Source organism: Protopterus annectens, chromosome 9.part0 (assembly GCF_019279795.1).
Source record: "Protopterus annectens isolate FY-2018-M chromosome 9.part0, PAN1.0, whole genome shotgun sequence".
Classification (NCBI taxonomy): domain Eukaryota; kingdom Metazoa; phylum Chordata; order Ceratodontiformes; family Protopteridae; genus Protopterus; species Protopterus annectens.
The window spans coordinates 854,014,231-854,038,234 of record NC_056743.1 but is presented as its reverse complement, the minus strand read 5'-3'; the positions used below and the strand labels follow the sequence as shown (position 1 = coordinate 854,038,234).

Genomic DNA, 24,004 nt, shown 5'->3' with positions numbered 1-24,004 from the left:
ATGGAGTGTTATTTTAGACATCTTGACACCTCTTTTTTTTTGGGGGGGCATACAAGATTAGCAGTACTTCTGAAAGAGTGACAGTTTTCTCCTGTGGTTAAAGCACAGTGGTCTATAAATATCCATGCAATGGAATATGAATCTACCTTTGTAGAAATAAAATGGAAAGAATACCCTGAGGCTAAAGGTTACAAGATTAACATTTCCTTCTAAAATACCAAATTAGGAGGTTTGAAAGATTAGGCCTGAAGCTCCAACTTTATGGTGCCTGAGAAAAATGTCTTCCAAGTTAGAAAATTTTAGGTCATCCATGAATGCTGTTTTGATGAGCTTTTTCAGTATAAAATAAAGGTCTTTTAAAGAAGGTCCTGTTGATCTTAGGGAAAGGAACAATATGAAAGACTGAACACCTGAAAGCTTGAGATGTCCGCCATGTGTACCTTGATGGAAAAATTGCTAAAACCTCTTTTAAACAAGGCATTTCTGTCCTGCACCTATATGGAGAAATGCACCCATATGCTCTTTACAGGATTTTCTAGTGGACGCTTTCTGCGATGATCTGAGGATAGTGAATGTTCTTGGAGTATAGTGGGTTGCAGGTTATAGATGAAGTCTGAAAAACCATGCCGATGACTTTATGATATTTTGGTCTCAATGTTTGATACATTGGTGAGACTGCAACGTTTTGCAGCTCATTCCCTTCAAAAAGTTGCAGTCTCACCAATGCATCAAACCATGCTGATGACTTTATGATATTTTGGTCTCGATGCTTGATGCATTGGTGAGACTGCAACTTTTTGAAGGGAATGAGCTGCAGCAAGCCATCCCAGGCAGCTGAGAGAAGTAATGGGAGCAAAGTCTGTTGTGGTTTGAAAGGGGCTACGAGAATTACAGTGGCCTGATGTGCTTTGTTAACCAGATAAATGGGAGTACTAATGGTGCTGGCAGTAATAAAAAAACACGCTGTGGCAACTTCCTCATTATGGTATTCCTTAGCGATTCTTGTGGGGCAGGATAAGTGTAGTATTGACTAGGTCGATGAAGATACAAGAAGGTGCATTTCTGGCTGTCCCCCTTCCAGTGAAAGACCTTGTTGGCTAAACTCTGGTTGAAAGACCCATCTGTGTGAGGAGGAAGAGGAGGCACCTGCTGAGTCTTTCAGCCACTGACCCCCAGCTACTCCGCTACGAGGACCACTTGGCTTGGCATTATTGACAGATACTGTGGCCTGAGCTCACATGTGGTTTTTCAGATGTCTACCTGGTAGCTCCTTGATAACGTGGGATATTTCACACTTCTCCATAACAATAAGCCATGTGCAGTAGTTTGGCAATCCTTAATGAAAGTGCTGCTGCAACACTTTTGCTAAATTTATTCATTGACTTTGACTTCCTAAGTGTGAGAATGAGCAACTGGGTGTTGCAGTACAGAAACAGTCATGAGAGTTCCTGCATAGAGAATCCTGTATGCTTTGGGGTCTCTGACCAGGGTATACAGTCTCTAAAATTTCTGTCCATCTTTCAAAATAGTAGAGCTACCATTTCCACAATATCCCATGCCACTTCAATGACATCTTCTAAAATGCCCTCCACAGTAAGATTCACCAAGTGGGACTTACAGGGGGGAGCATTCTGTTGTAACATCCACTGGGATGAAAAGATTGATCTGTGGGTCATCACTTTCTTCTGAATTGTGTGGAGAAAAATGCTCCAAATTTAGGATTGCCTTGGTTTACTCTGGAGAACTCACCCCTTCTTCCTGATCCATATATTGCAGAACTTTCTTGGGCTTTTATAGAAAGGTTTATGTGTTTCAGAAGTAGAAGACTACTGCCTAGACTTTTCATCAGAAAGGGAAGTATGCTGCAGATTTGCTAGTATGGACTGAGTTTTCAGAGCAAGTTCGGGAGACCTGCAATATCTAGAATCTGCAAAAAGTACAGACTGGCTCATAACTCACAGTACTTGCCCTGTCCAGCTAGCACCAGGATACAGTGGAATTAAGGTGGCAGTGATTGTGCTGCTGGATTCAAATTCCATGCTGGTACAGGTTTTTCAGTATTGAGTACCAAACAGTGATATAAAATAGTAACTGTCCCCTGGCACCAAGATTAATGGTGCCAGTCTGAGTACATTAATGACTGGAGTAAGAATGCCTGGCATTCAGAAGGGTGGTGCTAACTGTATAGATGCTTTGTGAACAAACGGTCAAAACACCACCAGCTGGGGTGTCACTTCAACAGAGAATCATCTAAAGCCAAGGGTCATACAGCAGAGTCGCTAACCCTGCTGCAGCTGTTCTTCCATACCACATACTCACCTATGTCCATTATAGAATCTCCAGTCCAATCAGTTTTGTCTGCACCCACTGTGTCTAAAGGGATTTTCTTCAGTTGTTCTTCACATTGTTTGGCTTTGATATGTTGCAAACAAAACTGGGGGGGACTGGAGCACCCAGAGGAAACCCATGCAAACACAGGGAGGACATGCAGACTCCAACAGAAGGCATCCCAGCAGAGAATCAAACCAGAGAACCTCTTGCTGTGAGGTGACAACACTATCCAATACACCACTGTGCTGCAACCCCCCCCCACCCAATATGCCAAAGAAAAAAAGAAGTTATGTACTCACAATAACTTTTCATGTTTGCAGTCAATCTCACCCTTCATTCTTACATATGGGATCGGAGCCGATCCTCGGCTCCGACTCAGCCTATTTACAAGCTGGAAGTCTTCTAGTTGGCTCGTGGCTAGGTAGGTATCTCATGGTGCACCAGTACAATCCCCAGATCTTGTTTGCTGCTAACTAGGAAAGATATTAACAACTATACCAAAGAAGCCAATACTAAAAGGTCTCCATAAAAAGGATAATAATATTTTTCTGTCTCCAGGTACTTCTAGGCTGGGGGTAGGTGGGTGGGTTCGTAAGAATGAAGGGTGAGATGGACTACAAACATGGAACGTTATGGTGAGTACATAACTTTTTTATGTTCTGTAGTCCTATCTCACCTTCATTCTTACATATGGGACAGCGTCCCTAGCACCTTATTCTTGGGTGGCTCAAGGAAAAATACTCCTGAGTACCGTGGAACCAAAGGATGCTCTACCCTACAGGTTAAATCCAATTTGTAATGAGTAATAAAAGTGTGAGGGGTAGCCCAAGTCGCTGCTGCACAGATATTATCAAGTGGGACCCTGGCTTGAAAGGCTGCAGAGGTAGACTGAGATCTCGTCGAATGAGCCTTAATTTTGAAAGGTAAAGGCTTACCCTCAGAAGTGTAAATGTAAGCTATACAGCTAGAGATCCAATTTGAGAGGGTCACTTTGGAAACTGGTAAACCTGACCCGGATTTGGAGAAGGAAATAAATAATTGATCTGATTTCCTTAGTCCGGTGCAAATAAAAATGTAACTGTCTATGGACATCCAGCTGATGAAGCCTGTATTCAGCTGCTTTTGAATGAATTGGAACGAACAACTGAAGCTCTATGGATTGATTCAAAGTTGCATGGGAAAAGACCTTGGGGACAAAGGATGGATTAGTATGAAGAGACACACTGACTCTGTGAAAAATCAGATAAGGGGGTTTAAGAGACGATGCTTGCAACTCTGACATCCGTCTGGCCGACGCGATAGCCACCAGAAAAAGTCTTCCAAGACAGGAATTTCAAAGACGATGAATGGGAAGGCTCAAAGGGTGGAGAAGTCAATTTGGGCAACACAATTTAAATCCCATGAGGCAACAGGTTCTTGATAGGGGGGTCTAGCACCTTTAAAGAAGGTTTTGCACAGCTTATGTGACATCAGATTCAAATCTTGAAAACCTAGATGAAAGTTTGAAATCGCTGCCAATTTAACTTTGATAGTGGCAGCCACAGATCCCTGGTGAAAAAGCTCAGACAGGAATTCCAAAACCACTGGAATGAAGGCAGTGTAAGGGTCAACATTCAGTTTCTCCGCCCAGATAGAGAATCTTCTCCATTTGCTGGAATATAGTCTCCTAGTAGAAGGTTTATGAGAAGACGTAAGGATATCAGTCACGGAAAGTGAGAAGTTGTGAAGCCTGACTAGGGATGGAACTGGAGCAGCTATGCTGTCAAATTGAGGGTATGTAATGAGGGATGGAGCGAGCCTGACATGCGAGTCAACAGGTCTGGAGCTGGGTCCAGGATCCAAGGATCATCCAGGAGAAGAGGCCCGAGGAAGGGGAACTAAACCTGACAAGGCCAGTAAGGAGCAATGAGGATAAGTTTGCTTCCCAGCCGTTTTGCTTTCTGAATAACCTTGGGAATGAGAGGAAAAGTATACAGGAGACCCAGGGGCCAATTGTGAACAAGTGCGTCTCTCGGTGACTCCCCCAGATGGGGAATGAGGGAGAAGTAGCTGCTGCATTTGGCATTGATTGGACTGGCAAAGAGGTCGCAGCAAGGCTGTCCGCATCTGTGGAAAATCTGTTCCACTGTTTCCTGTTTCAGAGACCACTGTGAGGTATAAGGATTGCCCTGCTGAGCTTGTCGGCTATCATGTTGGCTGTCCCTGGAATGTGTGTTGCCACCAGAAAATGCTGGGAAGCTATCGCCCATTTCCAAACTCGCATGGCCTCTCGACAAAGTGGGTAAGATCTGGTTCCGCCCTGTTTGTTGATATACCATACTACCGACATGTCTGATTGTAGTGCAACAGTCCCCAGAGGCAAAAGTTCGTGGAGTGCTTGCAATGCCAGGAGCACTGCCCTCATCTCTAGAACGCTGATATACAGGTGAGCCTTGTGATCTTTCCATATGCCTTGGACAGTCCTGCCAAGAAGTCCCCCCACTCTATCTGTGAGACATCCGTGGTTACAGTAGCAAAGGGCTGGTGAGGGACAAATGAGGTGCCCATGGTTAACTGATTGGGCAGTGACCACCAAAGGAGGTCCTTCTTGCAAGATTTTGTCAGCAGAATGTGATGAGATAATGGGAGGTGCTGAAAAGACCATTGGGACAACAGGAGCCACTGAAAATTCTCATGCGTAACCTGGCTAGTGGCACTAGTAATATGGTGGAAACCATGGTCCCTAGAAGTTGTAGAATAATCTTGGCTTTGACCTTTCGTACGGGAAGAAGACACCGAATTTGAAGAACCAGATTCTATGCCCTTTTGGCAGGAAGACGAGCCAACATGTCTACTGTGTATCGCTGCGCCTATAAAAATCACAGATTGAGAGGGCAATAAGGCAGATTTTTCCCAATTTATAGAAATTCCCAGCTGGGCACAAAGCTGAAGAATAGCGTCTCTGGTCTGAAGAAGTAGTGCCTGGTGGGGGTGGGTCAAGAGCCAGTCGTCCAGATACAGAAACACATGGAATCCTCGACGTCTCAGGTGAGCTGTCACTACTGCCATACATTTGGTGAACACCCTGGGGGCTGTGGTGAGACCAAAGGGCAGAGCACGAAACTGGTAATGACTGGCTTCCAGTCGGAAGCGTAGATGACTCCTCAACGCCTTGTCCATTTTTATGTGGTAATAGGCGTCTTGGAGATCTATTGAGCACATCCAATTGTCTTTCCCTAATAATGGGAGTATAGACTGCAGTGTCACCATCCGGAACTTGTCCTTTACTGAATTGTTCAAGCTGCTGAAGTCCAGAATAGGCCTCCAGTCCCTTGTACGTTTTGGCACTATAAAGAATCTGGAGTTCCGGATCCTATTTGGTCTGCTGGGACGGGTTGGATGACTCTTTTTGACAGCAACTTGTTGACCTCCACAGTTGCCTGATCCCTGTGACTGGGTGGAACATCCGGGATCTTCTTGGGAACAACAGGTGGAAGAGAAAAGTGTATGACACAACTTCTGGTAATAATTCTTTGTACCAACTTGTCTTGAGTGATACCCAGGCCAGGCTTCTGGGTACAAAGAAATGCGACCCCTGACCGGCCCCAGAAAAGCACATTCGGGCCCCACATCAGGAGCTCTGGTAAGGCCGGCCCCGAAAGGAATCGTGACCTCCCTGGTTTTGCAGACCGCCCCTACCTCTAGGGCGATATCTACCATTTTCTCCTCCTCTTCCTCTGCCTCTGAAGAAGGAGTCACCCTGTGCATCCTGGAAAAACCTCTGGGACTTCTTGAACCACATTTTACTGCCCCTCTGACCCTTAGAGTATGGTCTAGAGGGAACAGTAAAACGTACTCCCATGGCAGTGTGTGTTTTTCCTTCTTGCTTGCACTGGGTGAGTGTCCTTTACCTTGGATCCAAACAAGGAGGAAACGTCAAAGGGGGCGTTGGTAAAGGTAGACTTGAACGGTTCCGCAAAGTTACACAAATGCATCCAGGAATGACGCCTCAGGGAAATTCCTGAACCCAGTGCTCTACTCACTCCATCGGCTGCATACGAAATAAGACGCATGGAAGAGTTGACGATAGAGTTCAAGGTGATCAACTGGGCAGAAACCTTGTCAGGGACTCCCTCAGTACATATACCTTGTAGAGAATCTCCTAACTCTTTAAGATCTCTCTGAAGTCTCGTGAAGTGAGTAAGGTAGTTCAGCGATCTGAGAGTAAATGCCGCTGAACTAAAGATACGTTTCCTGTATCTGTCCATCGTTCGAGACTCCTTATTCGGTGGATGAACAGAAGTCGTCTCAGCTAGCTCCTTCTTTGAGGCCGCCGCCATCAACATGGCATCTAAGGGAACACCTTTAGACAAAAAATCTTTCTCAGGAGGGGCAGAAAGAAACTTATTCGGTCTCCTGAGGACTGGCTCCACGGTATAAGGAGTATCCCACACCGTTCGACTAACCAGCTCCATCAGTTCATCGAAAGGTGGAGACACCCAAGAGGCTGAAGGTTGAGACCCAAAAGCCTTCAGGGTACACCAACTCCTCATCAGAAGGAGTGACAGTGGGACAGCTGCACCTCTGCTTAAGGATTTCCATGATGTCTACGAAGGAGACATCAGAGGATGACTTGGGGGACCCTTCCGACTCCTCGAGGTCAGTGTCAGAGGTCAGAGACTCATCCTGGGAGTCTACATGCTTCCCCTTACATGTTCTCTTCCGTGGGGGCTCCACAGAAGGACATTCCGGGGAGGTCTCGGAAGAATGGGGGCCACCAGATGGTGGCTCCTGAGGGTGAGGGTCTCTGCTGTCCATGGAGGAGGTAGGAGCCGAGACAGAAGTAGGTGCTTTAGAGGGAAGAGTGACGGTACCTCTGGTAGGAGCTGATGATCGGGACAGCACACTCCTCATCTCGAATGCAGACCTCTCTGGCACCGAAGACCTCCCCGGCTCCGAGAGCACCAAGGATGCTGTCAGCTCTAGAGCTATTGGCTCCGAGATAGACATAGGGTCCGAACTCACCCTAGCTGACGTGCCGAGAGGAAGACTCGGAACTGAAGTTCAGTTCCAAGCATCCCTGTCGGGGCCGACTGAGGAGCTTCGGCCCCTAGACACTACGGATGGCGCTGAGAGTGTCAGAGCAGAACTCTGCTCCGAAACAGCCACAGGGGGAGCTGGTGCTGAAGGTTCCACCAGTGGTACCAAACACTCGGGCTCCGAAAGATCAGCATGGCTCGGAGGAGGAATAATCGCAGAGGGTTGAACGGACTCAAGTGGCTCCAGAACCGACTGGGTCAGAGCCAACAGCAATTTAGGCAAAGCAGATGACTACAACAGTCTCAGCACTACCCTCTCTACATCTTCTTCCGATAAACTCCTGAAAGACCTGGATGACAGAGTGGTAGAGCGGGATCTCTGTGGTATCGGAGATTTCAATATCAAGGAGGCCGTTAGAGGATCCATAGACCGGCTCCGAGAAATAGTCTTAGTGGTCAGCTCTGAAATACTTGGAACTGACCCTGTAATCACAATACTGCTCTCAGTCGGCACCGAGGTCTGTGGAGCCAATGAGACAGTGGACTTGTCTGATTTTGTGATATTAAGAGGTGGCTTCGAGACACCAGCCGGTGTCGGGGAGGGCCTCTTAGAGGATTCAGATTTTCCCTTAGTGGATTTTGAAGATGAGGAAGAGCTAGACAGATCTTCCTCAAAGGAAGGTTTAAGAAAACCTTTTAGGATGAGCTTGTTCTTCCTCTCCTGCAACACCACAGGACTAAAATCATGGCAAAATAAACAGGTCTCCTGTAAATGGATGGCCCCCAAACAGTAAACTCAGTTACCGTGACCATCCGTTATGGACATTTTTTGAGAGCACTTAATACACTTCTTAAAGCCAGATGGCTTATGATCCTTACTCTCTTTGGACATTCTCGCAGAAAGGACACACGCAGACAGAGAAAAAGGAGGAGGAGGAGGACTAGGTCCTCTAATTTAAATGGGCCTAGCCATGCAGGAAGGAGAAAGACACCACGAGGACTAGGTCCTCTAACTTAAACGGGCCTAGCCCGGGCAGGAAAGGAAACGAAGAAACTAGGTCTTCTAACTAAAACAGACCTAGAAAATTACAGAAAGTATAGAATTTCACACACTCGTGCAGTAATATCAGCAAAACAAGCGGGAATCTGCAAAAAAACTCAAACTTATGCCAAGAACTAACAGAACGTAGTTCTGTTAATGATAGCAAATCCAACAATGCTAACCAATTAACAAGTGGGAAACCGCCAAAAACTCTAGACTATCCTATTAACACACACAGTCTAACAGTGCGCAAAAGGCACCTACAACTACTAATTCTAAGAGTATACGAAAACCAGCATACAGGATACCAATACTAAGCCAAAAAAGGCTAAAGATTGCACCAAATGGCGCAAGTATAAGCTAACTACACTAATATCAACTACGCTAACTGATTAACAATAAAGCAGTAACAGTTTATACTATTTTAAGCTAAACAGAGCCACAAATTTTTGGAAAAAGTTAAGAAAATGCAACACTTAGCCAGAGCCAAAGAGAAGCACAACCAAACTCGACGCTGCAAACGAGATCTGGGGATTGTACTGGTGCACCATGGGATACCTACCTAGCCATGAGCCAACTAGAAGACTTCCAGCTTGTAAATAGGCTGAGTTGGTCCAATTAAGACCTAGTGCCTCCCCCCTTTCTATGTACCAAATCACTGTAACATTGTCTGCAATCACCTGTAATGGTCAAAGGAACCTCAGGTCATGAAGAGATTCTATAGCATAGATCACAGCTAACATCTGACATTTATGAGCTTTGGTCTGAACTGTCCCATATGCAGCGCATCTTTTCTGCCAAAAAAAATGTTCCCCAAGCAAAGACTGATGCAGTCCCTTTCTTGATAAAAGCCCAAAAATGGAATCTGAATATCCCAGAGGATGAGACAATTGAGGTCCACATTTTTTTTAAAGCACTGAATTTTTGTCATGTACAACCAGGAAAGAGGAATCATGAGAATCACAGAAGCCTTGAACCCTAAAATCCTGAGATATTCTTTGACTGATTGGAGAAGATCAGAAAAGTTTTCAGATACAAATTCACCTTTTCCTGTGTTAGGAATACCTTTGAGGATACTTATATAGTAGGCAGCCTAAAAGCACAATCTTTTATGACTGAGTCACGGAAGATTTTTGAACATTTGTCTGGAAGCCCAGATTAGTAAGGAGTGAAGAAATCCATATGAAGGACTTATCTGGCAAAATTCTGCAAAGATCAGTAAGTCGTTTAAATAAGGAATGACTGGTAACAGACACTAAAGGGACGAAATACACATTAATCCAAACGTAATATCAAAAACACACAAAACACACCAGAAAAAACTTGATATTCTTTACTGATGTCTCCGGTACCTCGGTTTACGCCTTCAAGGAATAACTTTTTACATCAAGCAGCATCCATATAAACAATAATTTAACATTTAATTATTCAATAAAACGACAGAACAATAAAATGCCAACCCCATTCCTTAAAGGGCCCGTGCCTGATAAGATAATCTACACGCAATTTATATATATATATATATATATATATATATATATATATATATATATATATATATATATATATATTTATTAAGGCCAGTCAATTTTATTTCTCAAAGATTTATTCATATAGTCAAACTGAAATTAATATTCCAAAATGCATCCTGTTGCAATACAAATAGCTATTCTTGAATATCAAAAATATATACAACATTCAATATACTATCATGTCCTGTTCTATCTAAACATACCCAAACTACCTGTAATGCTGGAGGAAAACCCAGCACCAATTCATATTACATATAGTTCCTATTAATGAATCTCATAAGATAAGAAACATATATTTTACTATAAACTATTAACATTCAAATCCAATTCCATATTTAACCCCCTGGGATGTAATGCTCTAAAATTAATTATACATTCTGTTTTCAGTAGGGTCAAATTTCCTGCGACTTGTTCTTCCCTCAGTGGTTTGGGTTTGGCCAACACACCAAAAAAAAAAAAAAAAAAAAAAAAGATTCATCTGAGCCCTCGTGGGCCCGAATAAAATGTTCCGCTACAGGACCGTCAGTCCTGCCTCTTCTGATGTCTCCCATGTGCTCCATGATCCTCTTTTTCATGGCTCTTTTTGTTTGCCGTATGTACCACATAATTGGAGTACACCCACAGCCAATAATATATACTACTCCCCCTGTTTCACAATTATACAAATCCCTTGCAGTGTAAATCTTCCCATTAATGTTGATTCCATGCAAGTTCCTAACCTTCCTACATACAATACATTTTCCACATGGATAACTCCCTTTCTTACCACGTTTACTTTCCAATTTACCTGTGGGCAACAATTCTTTTAAATTTTTTGATCTATTGTAGGAAAATGTAACCTTGCCCGGAAAGATCTTACCATACTTATCACTGAGAATGATGGGTCAATATCTATTAACCAGCATTCTCAGTGTGTCCAAAAATGGGGAGAATTTGTTCATAAAATAAAGCCTCTTGCTCCTTATTGTTCTCCATATGCTGCTTATTGTACCCCTCTTGCCTAGCCATAATATCTTCCTTACGGTGTGTTAGCCCCAATCTCTTCCTAACCTTGTTCTCTGCTGAACTTAAAATATTTTCCGAATATCTCCTACTTATTAGCTTATCCCTTACCTTGTCGAATTCATGTGCCAGCTCAATTTTATTAGACGTATTGTTGGCAATACGTAGATATTCCCTGTATGGTGAGGATGCTGTTAAATGGGGGGGGGGGGGGGTGTACATACTATCCGCTGCCAAGAAATTGTTGAGTACAGTTTTCTTGACAAAAGGTCTAAATGCCACTGTGAAATGCTCATTTATATAAAACTCCAAATCTAGATATTGTGTCACTGTCCTATTGGTATCAAAGGTAAACTCAAGGCCAAATTTGTTCTCCTGCAGTTTGGATATAAAGTCACCAAACTCATCCATTTCCCCTTTATAGATGAATATCAAATCATCCATGTATCTTTTAAATGTCACAACCCTATTTTTGTAAAATTCCGTGTTATATATACTAGTCTTCTAAAAATAATCCATAAACAAAATTGCATAAACCGGGCGTATGAAGCCCCCATCGCTGTTCCAACTAGCTGCGAGAAGAAATTGTTATCAAACACAAAACAATTATGCGTCAGAGAAAATTCTAACAGCCTAATCAAAAACTCCATCCAAGGGGCTTCCCCCAACATGTTCCTAACTGGCTTTAATCCCCAACTCATGTTTAATGTTAGTATAGAGGGACTTAATATCTACGGAGGCCCAATAATACTAATGGGACCACTCCATACCCCCTAGTGAATCTACCAACTCTTTTTCATTCTTGATGTGGGAAGTGACCTTACTCAAATGTTTCAAATGAAAATACAAAAATATGCCAATATTCTGCAGGAAAGGGGTGGGGGGAGTCTCCGCATTCTTATGCACCTTAGGTTGTTGCGTCTTCTGGCTTTTCCCGGTTACGGGTCGCCACAGGGGAACTCCGGTCCGCTAATGATTGGTAGTTGATTTTTACATGCCAAGTTACCAGCCCTGATGCACAACCTTCAACGAAGGTATGCCCATTCACCCATGTTTCCACGCAGAAGACGCTCTAGCTGAGAATAGAACCGGACAGCGTGACTGTGAGGCGACAACGCTACCGCAGCACCACCACCGCGCATTTCTAGGGTTACCTATATGTAATTTCCTTACATCCCCTGAATTCAAGAAACCTAACCTTCCCCCTCTGTCTAATATTTCCAATAGGTCATTGTTAAATTCTAATGTAGGGTTATAGGACAATTTTTTGTATGTTGCACTGTCTTCCAATAATCTGGAGGCCTTCCTATTGTATTGCATTTTACTCATGACCACCCAGTTTCCGCTCTTGTCCGTTTGAGTAAAGACGTGCCTATCATTGTGATCTCTTAGTTTTTGCAAAGCGTACTATTCATTTTTAGTTAAATTGAACGCTCTAAAACATTTCCTAAACATATCGTATTCTCTTTCTGCCTGCTTATATAGAACATTTTCAAACGTTATAATGCTAGCGGACATTTTTGGAGGCATAAAAGGGCTCCTGTATGGTACTTGTGGCACTATCATCTTGCTATAACATGTAAAAAAAAAAAAAAAAAAAAAAAAAACAAACCAACCCTCACCTTCATTAACAACCCTATTGTCAATAACTTCTAGATCAGTGACTGTATCGTACTCTTCATTAGAAGATGACCCCTCAAACTCATATATTGATATATTCAATAAGGGATCATCCTCATTTTCACTATCCGATTCATATGTAAGCACGCCCCCACGAGTTGCATCCCTCACACTCACATTGCCATTATGCACATGAACATTTTTAATCATACATTGCTTATTATAAAAAAATACTTTTAAGTGCAATTTTCGACAAAACTTACTGATTTCCAAAACCAAATCCGACAGGCTCGGGCAAAAGGTGGGGATATATTTAATACCCTTGTCCAACAAAGCAAAATCACTAAAGTCCAAATGCAGATCTGACAAGTTTATCACTTTTAAGTTGTCCAACTCGGCGCTTAACCCCATATTTGGGGTTATGGTGCTATCCTTCCAGCCAGCATTACGGCCGACTAGTACTGTTTCAATTTCGCCTTATCCTGCTCTTATTGTTGTGGCCATACTGGTTACCCGCACTCTGCTTGCCACCGACTCCATTGGAACCTGCTTCCCATCTAAGACCTCGGCCCTTTTTCTCCGAACTCTCCTTCCTGGAATTGGACCCCATCGATTCCTCGCTAAGCTCATCGAACGACATGCTTCTTTTTTACTACTGTTCAAGGCCACCTCTCCTGAGGATATCGAGGAGTCCCGAAAGTCTTGATTTCTGCTACCCTGACATCTGGCCTTCTTGTCTGCCTTGCGAATCCCTTCATTGCCAGGCAAAAATTATATTATTCCTATAATCTGCCATGTCTCTTTGTAGTTTCCCTTTCTTACGAGCCATTACAGATTCTTCCACCTTCCAGCATTACAGGTGGCATGTTTAGACAGGACAGGACATAATAGAGTATTGAATGTTATATATATTTTTGTTATTCATGAGTAGTTATTTGTATTGCAACAGGATGTATTTTGGAATATTCACTTCTATTTGACAATATGAATAAATCTTTGAGAAATAAAATTATGAGTGGCCTTAATATATAAAAAAAAAAATATAATAAAAAATGTGCATAAAAAAAATTGCTTGCAGATTATCTTATCAGGCACAGGCACTTTAAGGAATGGGGCTGTCATTTTATTGTTCTATCGTTTTATTGAATAATTAAATGTTAAATTATTATTGAAATGGATGCTGCTTGATGTAAAATGTTATTCCATAAGCTGAGGTACTGGAGACATCAGTAAAGAATATCAAGTTTTTTCTGGTGTGTTTTGTGCGTTTTTGAACAGACACTAAAGGGTCAACATTTGGAATTTTGGTACTTTCTCAAACCAATTGAGAAATGAAAGATCTAGAACTGGTCTCCAGGAAAGCTCATTTTTTGAAACCAGAAACATTCTGAAGTAAAAGCATTTATGACCCCCTAGGGTAAACATGTGCTGAAGAACCTTTGGGGGGGGCTGTTTGGTTTGGAGGGCAGGAAGGAATTCCCCTGAAAGAAGGTATGCATATCCAGTGCCAACTGTAACCCTCCTGAATTAGTATTAGTACCCAAGAGTTTGAAATAATCTGTTGCCAGAGGGAAAGACTGACAGCCGGTCTAGAGGAAAGACTTAGAGATGTAGGGATGGGGTGCTGGCATAGTCTGCCCGTTTTTCTAAAAGGATCCATCTCATTTGTTCCTTGCTTGTCAGAAGATGGCAGGAATTGGTTATTTTACCTTTAAAAAAAAGTAGAGGGTTTGTAAGATTTATAATGTGGAGCTTCAAAAAATCTTACCAAATAACGGAGTTAATTTCCCTTGGTTATCAAACGGTTTAAAAGCCTGAGTAGCAGTAGGGCTGAATAAAATCTCCTTGTCTAAAATAGAGTTTAAAATCTCAGACTTTATCTAATCAGAAAACGTTTGAGTACATAGCCAGGCATATCTTCTCAAAACAGTAGTAGTAGTAGTGTCCCTAGCCACAGTTTCTGTATAATCACATACATTCTTCAAAGCATGTTTAGACACCAGAGACAGGTTAGAAATTGTAAGATTCAGACAGGACCTACCTTCCGAGGGGAAATGTGGCAGAACAATCTGACAAGGTGCTAACACCTGAGAGAATAAACTGAAAGAAGGAAATTCACTTTTGAAATCTGTCTAATATTTTACTTTCTTGTCTGGAGGGTAGGGTTGGTATTAGTAAGTGTTCTGCCTTTTTTTGGGGACTGAAGGCATAGGGTCAGGGTTATTGCAGCCAGATTTTAACACATCCTCAGAGACTGGCATAATAGGAGTAATGGGTGTAGCATTAGGTAAACCCACTTATAGCACGTCATTAATTGCTTCAGTTTAGGGAGAACATCTACTACCCACAAAAATATATCACTCATCCTGGAGCTAGTCTTAGAACAGGAAAACGCCTTTCACGGAGATGGAGAGGACAAACTTTCCAATGAATCAGTTGAAGGCTTGAGAATCTGGCAAAGAAAAAGCCTGGTCTCAGTCCATGTCAGAATCCTCTGATCCTCTGACATTTTCCTCAGGAATATATTCAGTCAGTCTTCTGGGATGGACTTCTGCTCTCCAGGATAAAAAGCCTGCAATAAACTCCTGGGTTAGGTAAGAAAATCATCCTTATGAACAGACAATGTCTTAGGATGAGCAAGAGCTAACATTTTCTGTCTTTTAAGGACATCCCTGAAAGCAGATCAACTGAGAAATGGCACTTCATCCCTGGCAAGAAGTCTCTTTCCCCAGCCCCTCAGAATAACCTCCTGGAGAAACAACCAAATCCAAAGATGGTTCTCCCATAACCAGACTGGACACCATAACCGATGCAGAGGATGTGGCATGGTGGCAAAAGGGACTACACCAGAGAAACTAGTGAGTGATCTGAGAAACATATGGCCACTGCAGTCACCCATCATTGGCTAAGGCACTGTTTGAACATATGGTGTAGGCAAGGGCTCTTATTCAGTTGTATTTTCTTTTTAGGTATAGAGGGAGAAGAAATAGGACACGTATTAGAATCCATTCTGGAGCTGAGGAAGAAGCCTGTTTGCCAGTAAGCACTGCTGAGAAGAGTCAACTGGAAGCTGTCAAACAAGTGTTCACAAGAAACACACTTGTACTTTTCTACCCAGTTCCTCAAAATTCATAAGTAAAAGCACAAGCAGTACAGATAAACCATGTCAGAACTCTAAGTCTCTTTTTACAGAAAGTGCACGAGAAAATACAAAATTAATGTATGTTGAAGTGTACACAGACACATCTGAAATACACTTCCCAATGCTTAAATATAACACCTTCAAGCAAAATGCATCAAGCAGCAAAATAATGAAGGTAAGCTGCCACAAAGTGCACGCAAGCAGCAAAAACAATCAAACAGTGTTCACAGTACATAAAAAGTAAAAACAAAAACACCGAAGCCACTGACAGAGACCACAAATAAATCACAGATATTAGTCTTTCAATTTCTTTTCTTTCTTTAAGCTCAGTTGAGTTTCACTTCCTTGTTGTCGCAGGACTGCATTTATATCAGTGTTATGTCAGGCGTAATGATTGGACAAAGTGGCACTCCCTTCATTGAAGAGGTGAAAGAGGTAAAGTACATAAAAACACCTCCCAATCATTAAATAAATATACTTCAGTTAAATGTCTCAAAATTAATCCATTTGTTCTCGCAAAAACAGCCCCGGTATTCAATAAACCCTGCTTTAAAAGTAGCAGTTTCTGACAAGAAACCTCCGATATTAATAAAACTGCCAGTATTCTTCAGAAAAAAACAAATGCATCAAATATATTTAAAAAGGCACTATTTTCTGTGTGGCAGGTTTCCCCCATGGGGAATTACATGTGAGAAATGAAGCTTGTAGCCAGCTTCAGCCTCAAGCTTTCCCTTGAGGCTGCAAGAAAAGTACCAAAGTTGTTTACACTATGGTTAACGTCTTGGAGGGGATTTGTCAATCAGCAGTCAGAATGTAGGTATGGAAGGGAGCTAGAGCTTTTAAGACTGGCTGATTGTTATATCCAGGACAGGATACAACCTAAATAGCCAAGTGTTACTGCAACAGTGAGAATGATAAACATCTTGCTACACTGGTGTTGGATGAGGAAGCAAATTTATTGTAGCAAGTTTGGCCCTAGTGGCTGAAAATCTGTTGTGCCACTACCGGACTTGGAGAACAGTCATGAGACATTGGGAGGGACCTGCGTAGCCTGCCTGCAAGGCAACTGATACTAACCAGTTGCCCATTGCCATATCCTCATCATTTCCCCACCTTAAGGAGTAAGATTCGTTTCCAGCTTACACATACCTCTCAGCCTCTTAGTACAAGAATTCTGAATAAAGCCAATAATAATCGGGGAACAAAAGTCCAAAAACAGGAACAATTTTAAATATTGTTCTTATAAAGTTAAAAAATTGATAGAATGACAGGTTTTGCATTAGCATGCATTTTCTGAAGGGTATGAAGTCTGAAACTCAAATGCATGCCACTATATAATGACTTAACTCCTCAATGCTTTGCCAGAAAACTACAAATTTTGAGAAACAGACCAAAACACAACAAAAATTTGGACACACTGTGAAAATCTGGACAGTTGAAAGGTATGACGTTGCTTGCTGATGTACCAAACAAATGTCACATTGCCCATTTAGAAAACCATCACCCAAGAGGGAGGTAGTCCTGTAACTCCTGCAATATGTGGAAGACCACCCCCATCTCCAGTACACTAACGTGAAAGATGGCCCTTCTGAATTCTCTAGTTCTTGGACCATCCTTCCCTTGAAATGCCCCTTCCCCCCAAAGCAGCTAGCATCCATGGTCACTGCCATTACCAGTGGTTTGAAGACAAAAGGTATCCTGGAATGCACGAAAGGAGAATTTAGAAACCATCCTAACTTGACTTGCAAAGGTTAGTTATAATAATATGGGTTGAAAGAGGCTGAGAAACTGGAGCCACAGAGCCTGTAGAAGCCACTGTGGAAGTCTAACAAACAGAATACTGCACATAGCAAAATAGAAGAGAAGGGCATTTATGCTCACGGTAAGATTTTACACAACTATTCTATGCCCTTCTATTCAGTGTTGCAGTATTCTTTACATATGGGAAAGTACCAAAGCTTAGTAGGAACCTTGGGAGGTGGAAGGAGCAGAGGAACTATGCACTCTAGAATTTTCAACAAAGCCATAAAGAATGGCTCTAGCAAACCCTGCTCTAGATTTAGACATGGTATCCGACTTATAATGTTTGGTGAAAGTGTGCACAGAAGACCATGTAGCAGCCGCCAGAATAAAATTAGTATTCAGGCCTTTAAAGAAAGCCCCTGAAGAGCCAACAGATCTAGTTGAATGGGCTCTAACAGATACAGCCAGAGACTTATCATGAAAATCATAGCAAAACACAATAGCTTTAGAAATCCAAGAGGAAATTGTTTAGAAATAAGTAAAAACCCAGAGTCCTGGGATGAAAAGACAAAGAGATGACCTGTTTTCCTAATAGCTTTAGTCTTATCCAAGTAAAATCTGTGTTGTTTATGTACATCTACTGAATGGAAAATCCTTTCACTAGAGGATTGAAGAGAAGGGAAAAAAGTGGGCAACTGGACAGATTAAGAGACCGCTCTTTCACAACCTTAGGCATAAAGGAAGGGATGGTACACAGGAAAAAAAAGAAGTGATGTCTTACCACAACTTTCCATCTGTGTTGTTGTTCTTCGTTCATTCATTACTGATGGGTTATCAGTTCTGTCCTCAGAACCGAGCTGGCCATATATCAAGCTCGCATCAGCCAAAAACTCTCGAGCCAAGGTCCTACCCAGAATGCTCTGCTTCCTGTTACCTCAGATCGAGTTTGCAAGTTGATAGACAAAAGTACAGGCTACCTCTGGTCATAACAGACCTGCAATAAAGGAGTATATGAGATCTACCAGGAACCTCCAGAGGGGGATGGAGGGTGGGGAGCAATGAAAGAATGAAGATCAACAACACAGATGGAACGTTATGGTAAGATAACTTCTTTATCTGATGTTGTTAATCTTTGTTCATTCCTTACTGATGGGACAGAGTCCCCAGCTACCTGTATCCCTGGGTGGCCCTCATGGAAGGACATTCCTGAGCACCATGGAGCCAAAAGAAGCTCTGCCTCTGGAGGCCAAATCCAGTTTGTAATGAAGAATAAAGCTATGAGGTTTGACCAAGTTGCAGCTGAGCAAATATCATTGAGGGGAAGTCTTCGTATGGAAAGCTGCTGAAGTTGCCATAGACCTTGTAAAATGTGCTTTCACTCTGTGAGGCAAGGTGACATTGTTCTTGTTGTGGATAAAGGTAATGCAATTTCTCAACCATGATGCCAATGTAACTTTCGAGACAGGACGACCTCGTCTTGGTCCAGAAAATGCCAGAAAAAGTTGGTCTGATTTACGGGTAGATTTAGTTCTGTCCAGGTAGAATCGTATTTGCCTGTGAACATCCAGAGAGTGCAGACAATACTCTCTCTTATTAGAATTATTAGGAAAAAATACTTGAAGGTCAATAGACTGGTTGATAGACTGCTCTGACACCACTTTTGGTAAAAAGGAAGAATTAGTTCTCAGTGATACCCTATCCTTATGGAAGAAAAGATAAGGACGTTTGATGCATAAGGCTTGAAGTTCTGACAAGCGTCTGGCCGATGTGATTGCAATCAGAAACAAAGTTTTCCTTGAAAGATATTTTAAATCACGAAGATGCAGGTTCAAAGGAGGGAGCTGTTAGGGCTTGCAGGACCAAGGCCAAATCCCAAGGTTGTACTGGTTCTCTAAAGGGAGGTTTTAGGTGAAGAACCCCCTTCAAGAAAGTTTTACAGAGTCTATGTGACATGAGCGAAGAATCCTGAAAACCAATGTGGAAATATGAAATGGTAGCTAAATGCGCACGAATAGTAGAGGCGGATACCCCAGAGTGGAAAATATGTGATAAGTAATCCAAAACCATCGAAACTGGGGGTGACAAGGGGTCTAATTCCTTATTTGCTGCTCATAAGAGAAAACCTTTTCCATTTATTGAGATAGATTAGTCTGGTGGACGATTTAGGAGATGCAGTAAGAATATTGCGCATCAGGGACGAGAGGTTTTCCTGCCTGTCAATCACTGGAAGTGGAGAAACCAAGCTGTCAGTTTCAGGGTTGATAGACTGGGGTGAGTCAGACCCTGTGGATGGGAGATCAGTGTTGGGGATGGATTGAGGATCCACAGTCGATCTAGCAGGTGAGGCCAGAGGAAGGGGAACCAGACTTGTCGAGAACAATATGGAGCAATGAGGATCACTTTGCTTTTCAACTGTCATGCTTTCTTCAGAAATTGGAAGATGAGGATATGCATAAAGTAGACCAGAGGGCCAAGCGTGGACTACAGCATCTCTCAGTGACTGTCCCCGAGGGGGAATCAGGGCAAAATAGTTGCTGCACTTGTAGTTGGTTGGGGAGGCAAATAGGTCACAGCAAGGCTGGCCCCAGCGATTGAAAAGTTTTGCCGCTATCACTGGGTTGAGGGACCACTCGTGAGCTTGTAGGATGCACCTGCTCAACCTGTCCGCTATCACGTTGGAGCTCCTGGGAATGTGCGTTGCAACTAGAAAGCGGATGGAAGGTATCGTCCATTGCCATATTCTTAAGGCCTCTCAGCATAACGGATAAGATCTGGTGCCCCTTTGCTTGCTGATGTACCAGACCACTGACATGTTGTCTGACTGGATTGCAATAGCCCCTGACGGAAGGATAGAATGGAATGCTTGCAACGCTAGTAGCACCGCCCTCAGTTCCAGGACATTGATGTGCAAAAGGGCCTCTGTCTTTGACCAGGTGCCTTGGGCCGAGTTTCCCTGACAGGCCCCCCCCAAATCAGGGAGGCATCCATGGTCACGGTGGCTTTCAGCTGATGGGGGCTGAAGGGGCGAGACCACTGTTGGGGATTTTGAGACGTCCAACAGAGTAAATCTTGCTTGCATCTTAAGTTACACTTATCTGAAAGGACAAAGGATGTTGTAGAGGGTACCACTGAAGGAGTCTCATGTGGAATCTGGCTAGAGGAACAATGGAGATCGAGGCTGCCATTGACCCCAAGAGTTGGAGTATGGACTGAGCAGATCATTTGTGGTGACAGAGCAGTGGCTGAACCTGTTGCCTTATTCTTTGAAGTCTGTGGTCCAGGAGAGATGCTGTGCAATTTCTCATGTCCAACAGTACCCTGATGAATTCTAAAGACTGTGCTGGGGTCGTTTTGGACTTCTCCCAGTTTACAGTGATTCACAGGCGTTGTGCTGTAAGGAAAATGTAGTGTAGGGCTTCTTTCCAGTAGATGCTTGGTGGGGGTGGTGAGGAGCCAGTCGTCTAGATATGGAAACTCCTGGAATCCTTGAAGTCACAGGTGCGTGATAATCACTGCCATGCATTTGAACACTCTGGGGGCTGAAGAGAGACTGAAGGGCAGTGCTCGAAACTGGTAGTGACCGGCTCCTATGCGGAAGCGGAGGTAGCTTCTTCAGCATTTGTCCATTTTTATGTGGTAATACGCATCTTGAAGATCTACAGAGAAATCCAATCATAGTCTTCCAGAAGAGGAAGGATAGACTGAACCGTGACCATCCAGAATTTCTCTGGTTTTAAAAATTTGTTCAGTGTGCTGAGATCCAGAATTGGTCTCCAGTCCCCCATCTTTTTTGGCACTAAAAAGAACCTAGAGAAAAAAACAGATCCTATCTGGTCTGGGGGGACCGCTTGGATGACTCTCTTTTGCAGCAGCTTTTGAATTTCGTGTGCTGCTGATTCCCTTTGACTGGGTGGTACATCGGGTAATTCTCTGGATGAGGTTGGACAAAGATGGAAGGGGATGCAGTAGCCTCTGGATATTATCCATTGAACCCAAGAGTCGGTGGTTATGTTTCACCAGGAGTGGGGTACAAGGAAAAATGACCCCCAACTGCTTCCAGAGGTAAGCAATCGGGCAACGCATCAGGAGCGCTGATAGGGTTGGCCAGAGAAAATCTCTGGAACCCCAGTTTCGCAGACCTCCTCTGCCCCGAAAGGGCAGTCTTCCATTGGAGTTTCTCCCTCTGCCTCTTGGGGAGAACTCAGCACGTGAGTCATGGAAAGAGCCCTGTGATTTCCTGTGCCACATCTTCCTGCTCCTCTGATTTCTGGAGTAGAATCGTTGAGGAGTAGAGTGTCTGACACCAACAGCAGACAGGGTTTTGCCATCTTGTTCACAACTTGCCAGCATATCTTTAACTTTAGGGCCAAACAAAGAAGCGGTCTCAATGGGGACGTTCATAAAGGATCCGCAAAGTCACAAAGGCGCATCCAGGCATGTCTGGTGACTATACCTGTGCCTGCTGTTCTAGCTGCTCCTTCCTTTGCGTGTAAAATAAGACGCATGGAAGAATTGGATATGAATTCTAGGGTGGCTATTTGAGAAGCTACATTGTCACGGACCTCATCAGAAACGGCTCCTGCCAAGGTTCAGAGAGTTGGCTGATGAGATCCCTCTGGAGCCTCGTAAAGTGTGCCATATAGTTCAAAGACCTTACGGTGAAGGTCGATGAAGCAAACACATACTTCAAGTCTGTATCGCCCGGGACTCCTTGTTGGGTGGATGGACAGTTTGGCTCTCTTCTGCCAAGTCTTTCTTGGTTGCAGCTGCCACTACCATGGCATCTACTGGAAGACCTCTTGACCAATGGGGATGCTCAGCTGGGGGAGATAAGATCTTGTCAGGCCTCTGCGGTATAGCTTCCAGGGTCTCAGGACCCATCCATGTGTGCTGGACGATGAGCTGGACAAGCTCATCGGCCAGCAGGGTAACCCAGGAGGTAGGGGGCCAGGCACGAAAGGACTGCAGGAAGATGGATTCCTCTGAGAAAGGATTAGAGGACTTCCAGTCACTCTTCTAAGGATCTCGAGGATGTCACCAAAGGACACCTCATCAGAGGGTGACCATGGGGACCCTTCCTTGTCATCAAAATCCGTATCTTCGGTCAAAGACTCCTCAGTGGAGTCCATGTGCTTCCTCTTGCATGAAGCCTTGTGAGGTACTTCCTCAGAGGGAGGTTCTGGGGAAGACTGCAAAGAGGGGGTCTCCTGAGGGGGAGAAACCAGAGGCCCTTGTGTCCGGTGGTTGTGGCTTGTGAGAGTTGTGGCACAGATGGGGGGAGAAGACTCAGACGTTGTGGGATTTGCCAGTGGAGGCAAGCACCCTCTCCATGGCCTGGAAGACCGGCCTGCCCAAAGAGGGATGTGAGCCCATAACAGAGCACTGCAACCTCGGAAGTGAGGTCACATCCAACTCAGACGAGCCGACCCCCAGATCAGGAGTCTCAAGAGGACTGGGAAGTGTGAGAGGAGGAGGATTCCTGGAGGGTGCCATAGAAAAAAAATCAGCCTGGAACCAAGAATGCCCTCCTCCACGACATAGCCACTAGCCTGAGAACAGCCCGATGCCCAGGGCACCAAAGGCCACAAGGACGACTACGGCTCTAAAGTGAGATCCACTATTGGGGTCAGAGGGAGGGAAGCTGCTGTCGGAGGAATGGGCTTTGATACTTGGGTGGAAATCGAAGGAGGAGTGTACATTAGAGTTTGAGGAGAAATATGTTCACCTGAAACAGGGAAGGTAGGTTTAGAGAGACCCCTGGCCACAAGCAACTGGTCAACAAGCTGCAACACATCTTGTTCAGAGAGGCTCCAGGTCGACCTCATAGAGAAACCTGAAGGCGATTCTGGCCTTTCTAGAAAAGGGCTATATTGTCCTTCAACGAACGGATCCAGAGAAGGAGAGTATTTGGTCCTTGCTAATTCGAGTTGTGCAGAGCCCGGAACAGAGGATGTCTGCACCAAGGAAAATGGTGTTGAAGTAGTCTGCGCTGATGAAGGCAGCGCCATAGAAGTCGAAGGTCTCTGGACCGTAAAGGCAAGTGTCTGCACTGATGGGTACGGTGCTGTTGAGGAAGGTGTCTGCACTGCCAAAAGGGACTGCACCGAAGAGCATGTCGGTGCCGAAAGTGTCTGCACCATGGAGGACAGTATTGTCAGATTCTGGGATGAAGGGGATTGCACCAACGGTGCCGAAGGAGACTGTACCCGCAGGGATGGTGCCAGTAAGGGCTGCAACGGAACTGTCGGAGCCCAAAGTGTCTGCACCAGGAACTCCGGTGCCGATAAGTAGGACATGGCTGGAGCAAGAATCAACTTGGGCAGTTCCATGCCTGGAGCCGAAAAGGTCACAGGTGGCAGTGCCGGAGTAGTACTTTTCACTTTCTTATGAGTCGACTCTCTGTGATCTCCAGAGGGAGATGAAGTGAGTGACCTCGATGAGGAAGAACGCCTCTTATGGGGCTCAGCAGGAGGGGGTGAGCCCTCAGACACAGAGATAGCCTCACAGAAAGGAGATTTGAGGAGACCTTTCAGAATGAACTTGTTCTTTCGCTTGTTAATAGTCCTGGTCAAAA

At 43.9% G+C, this 24,004-nt stretch overlaps 1 protein-coding gene across 3 annotated transcripts in view; it reads right to left on the bottom strand.

The window, feature by feature from the left end:
- Positions 1–24,004, bottom strand: part of KIFC1 (kinesin family member C1) — a gene marked incomplete in the record, with an annotated part of 1,304,428 nt that overhangs the window by 186,974 nt on the left and 1,093,450 nt on the right.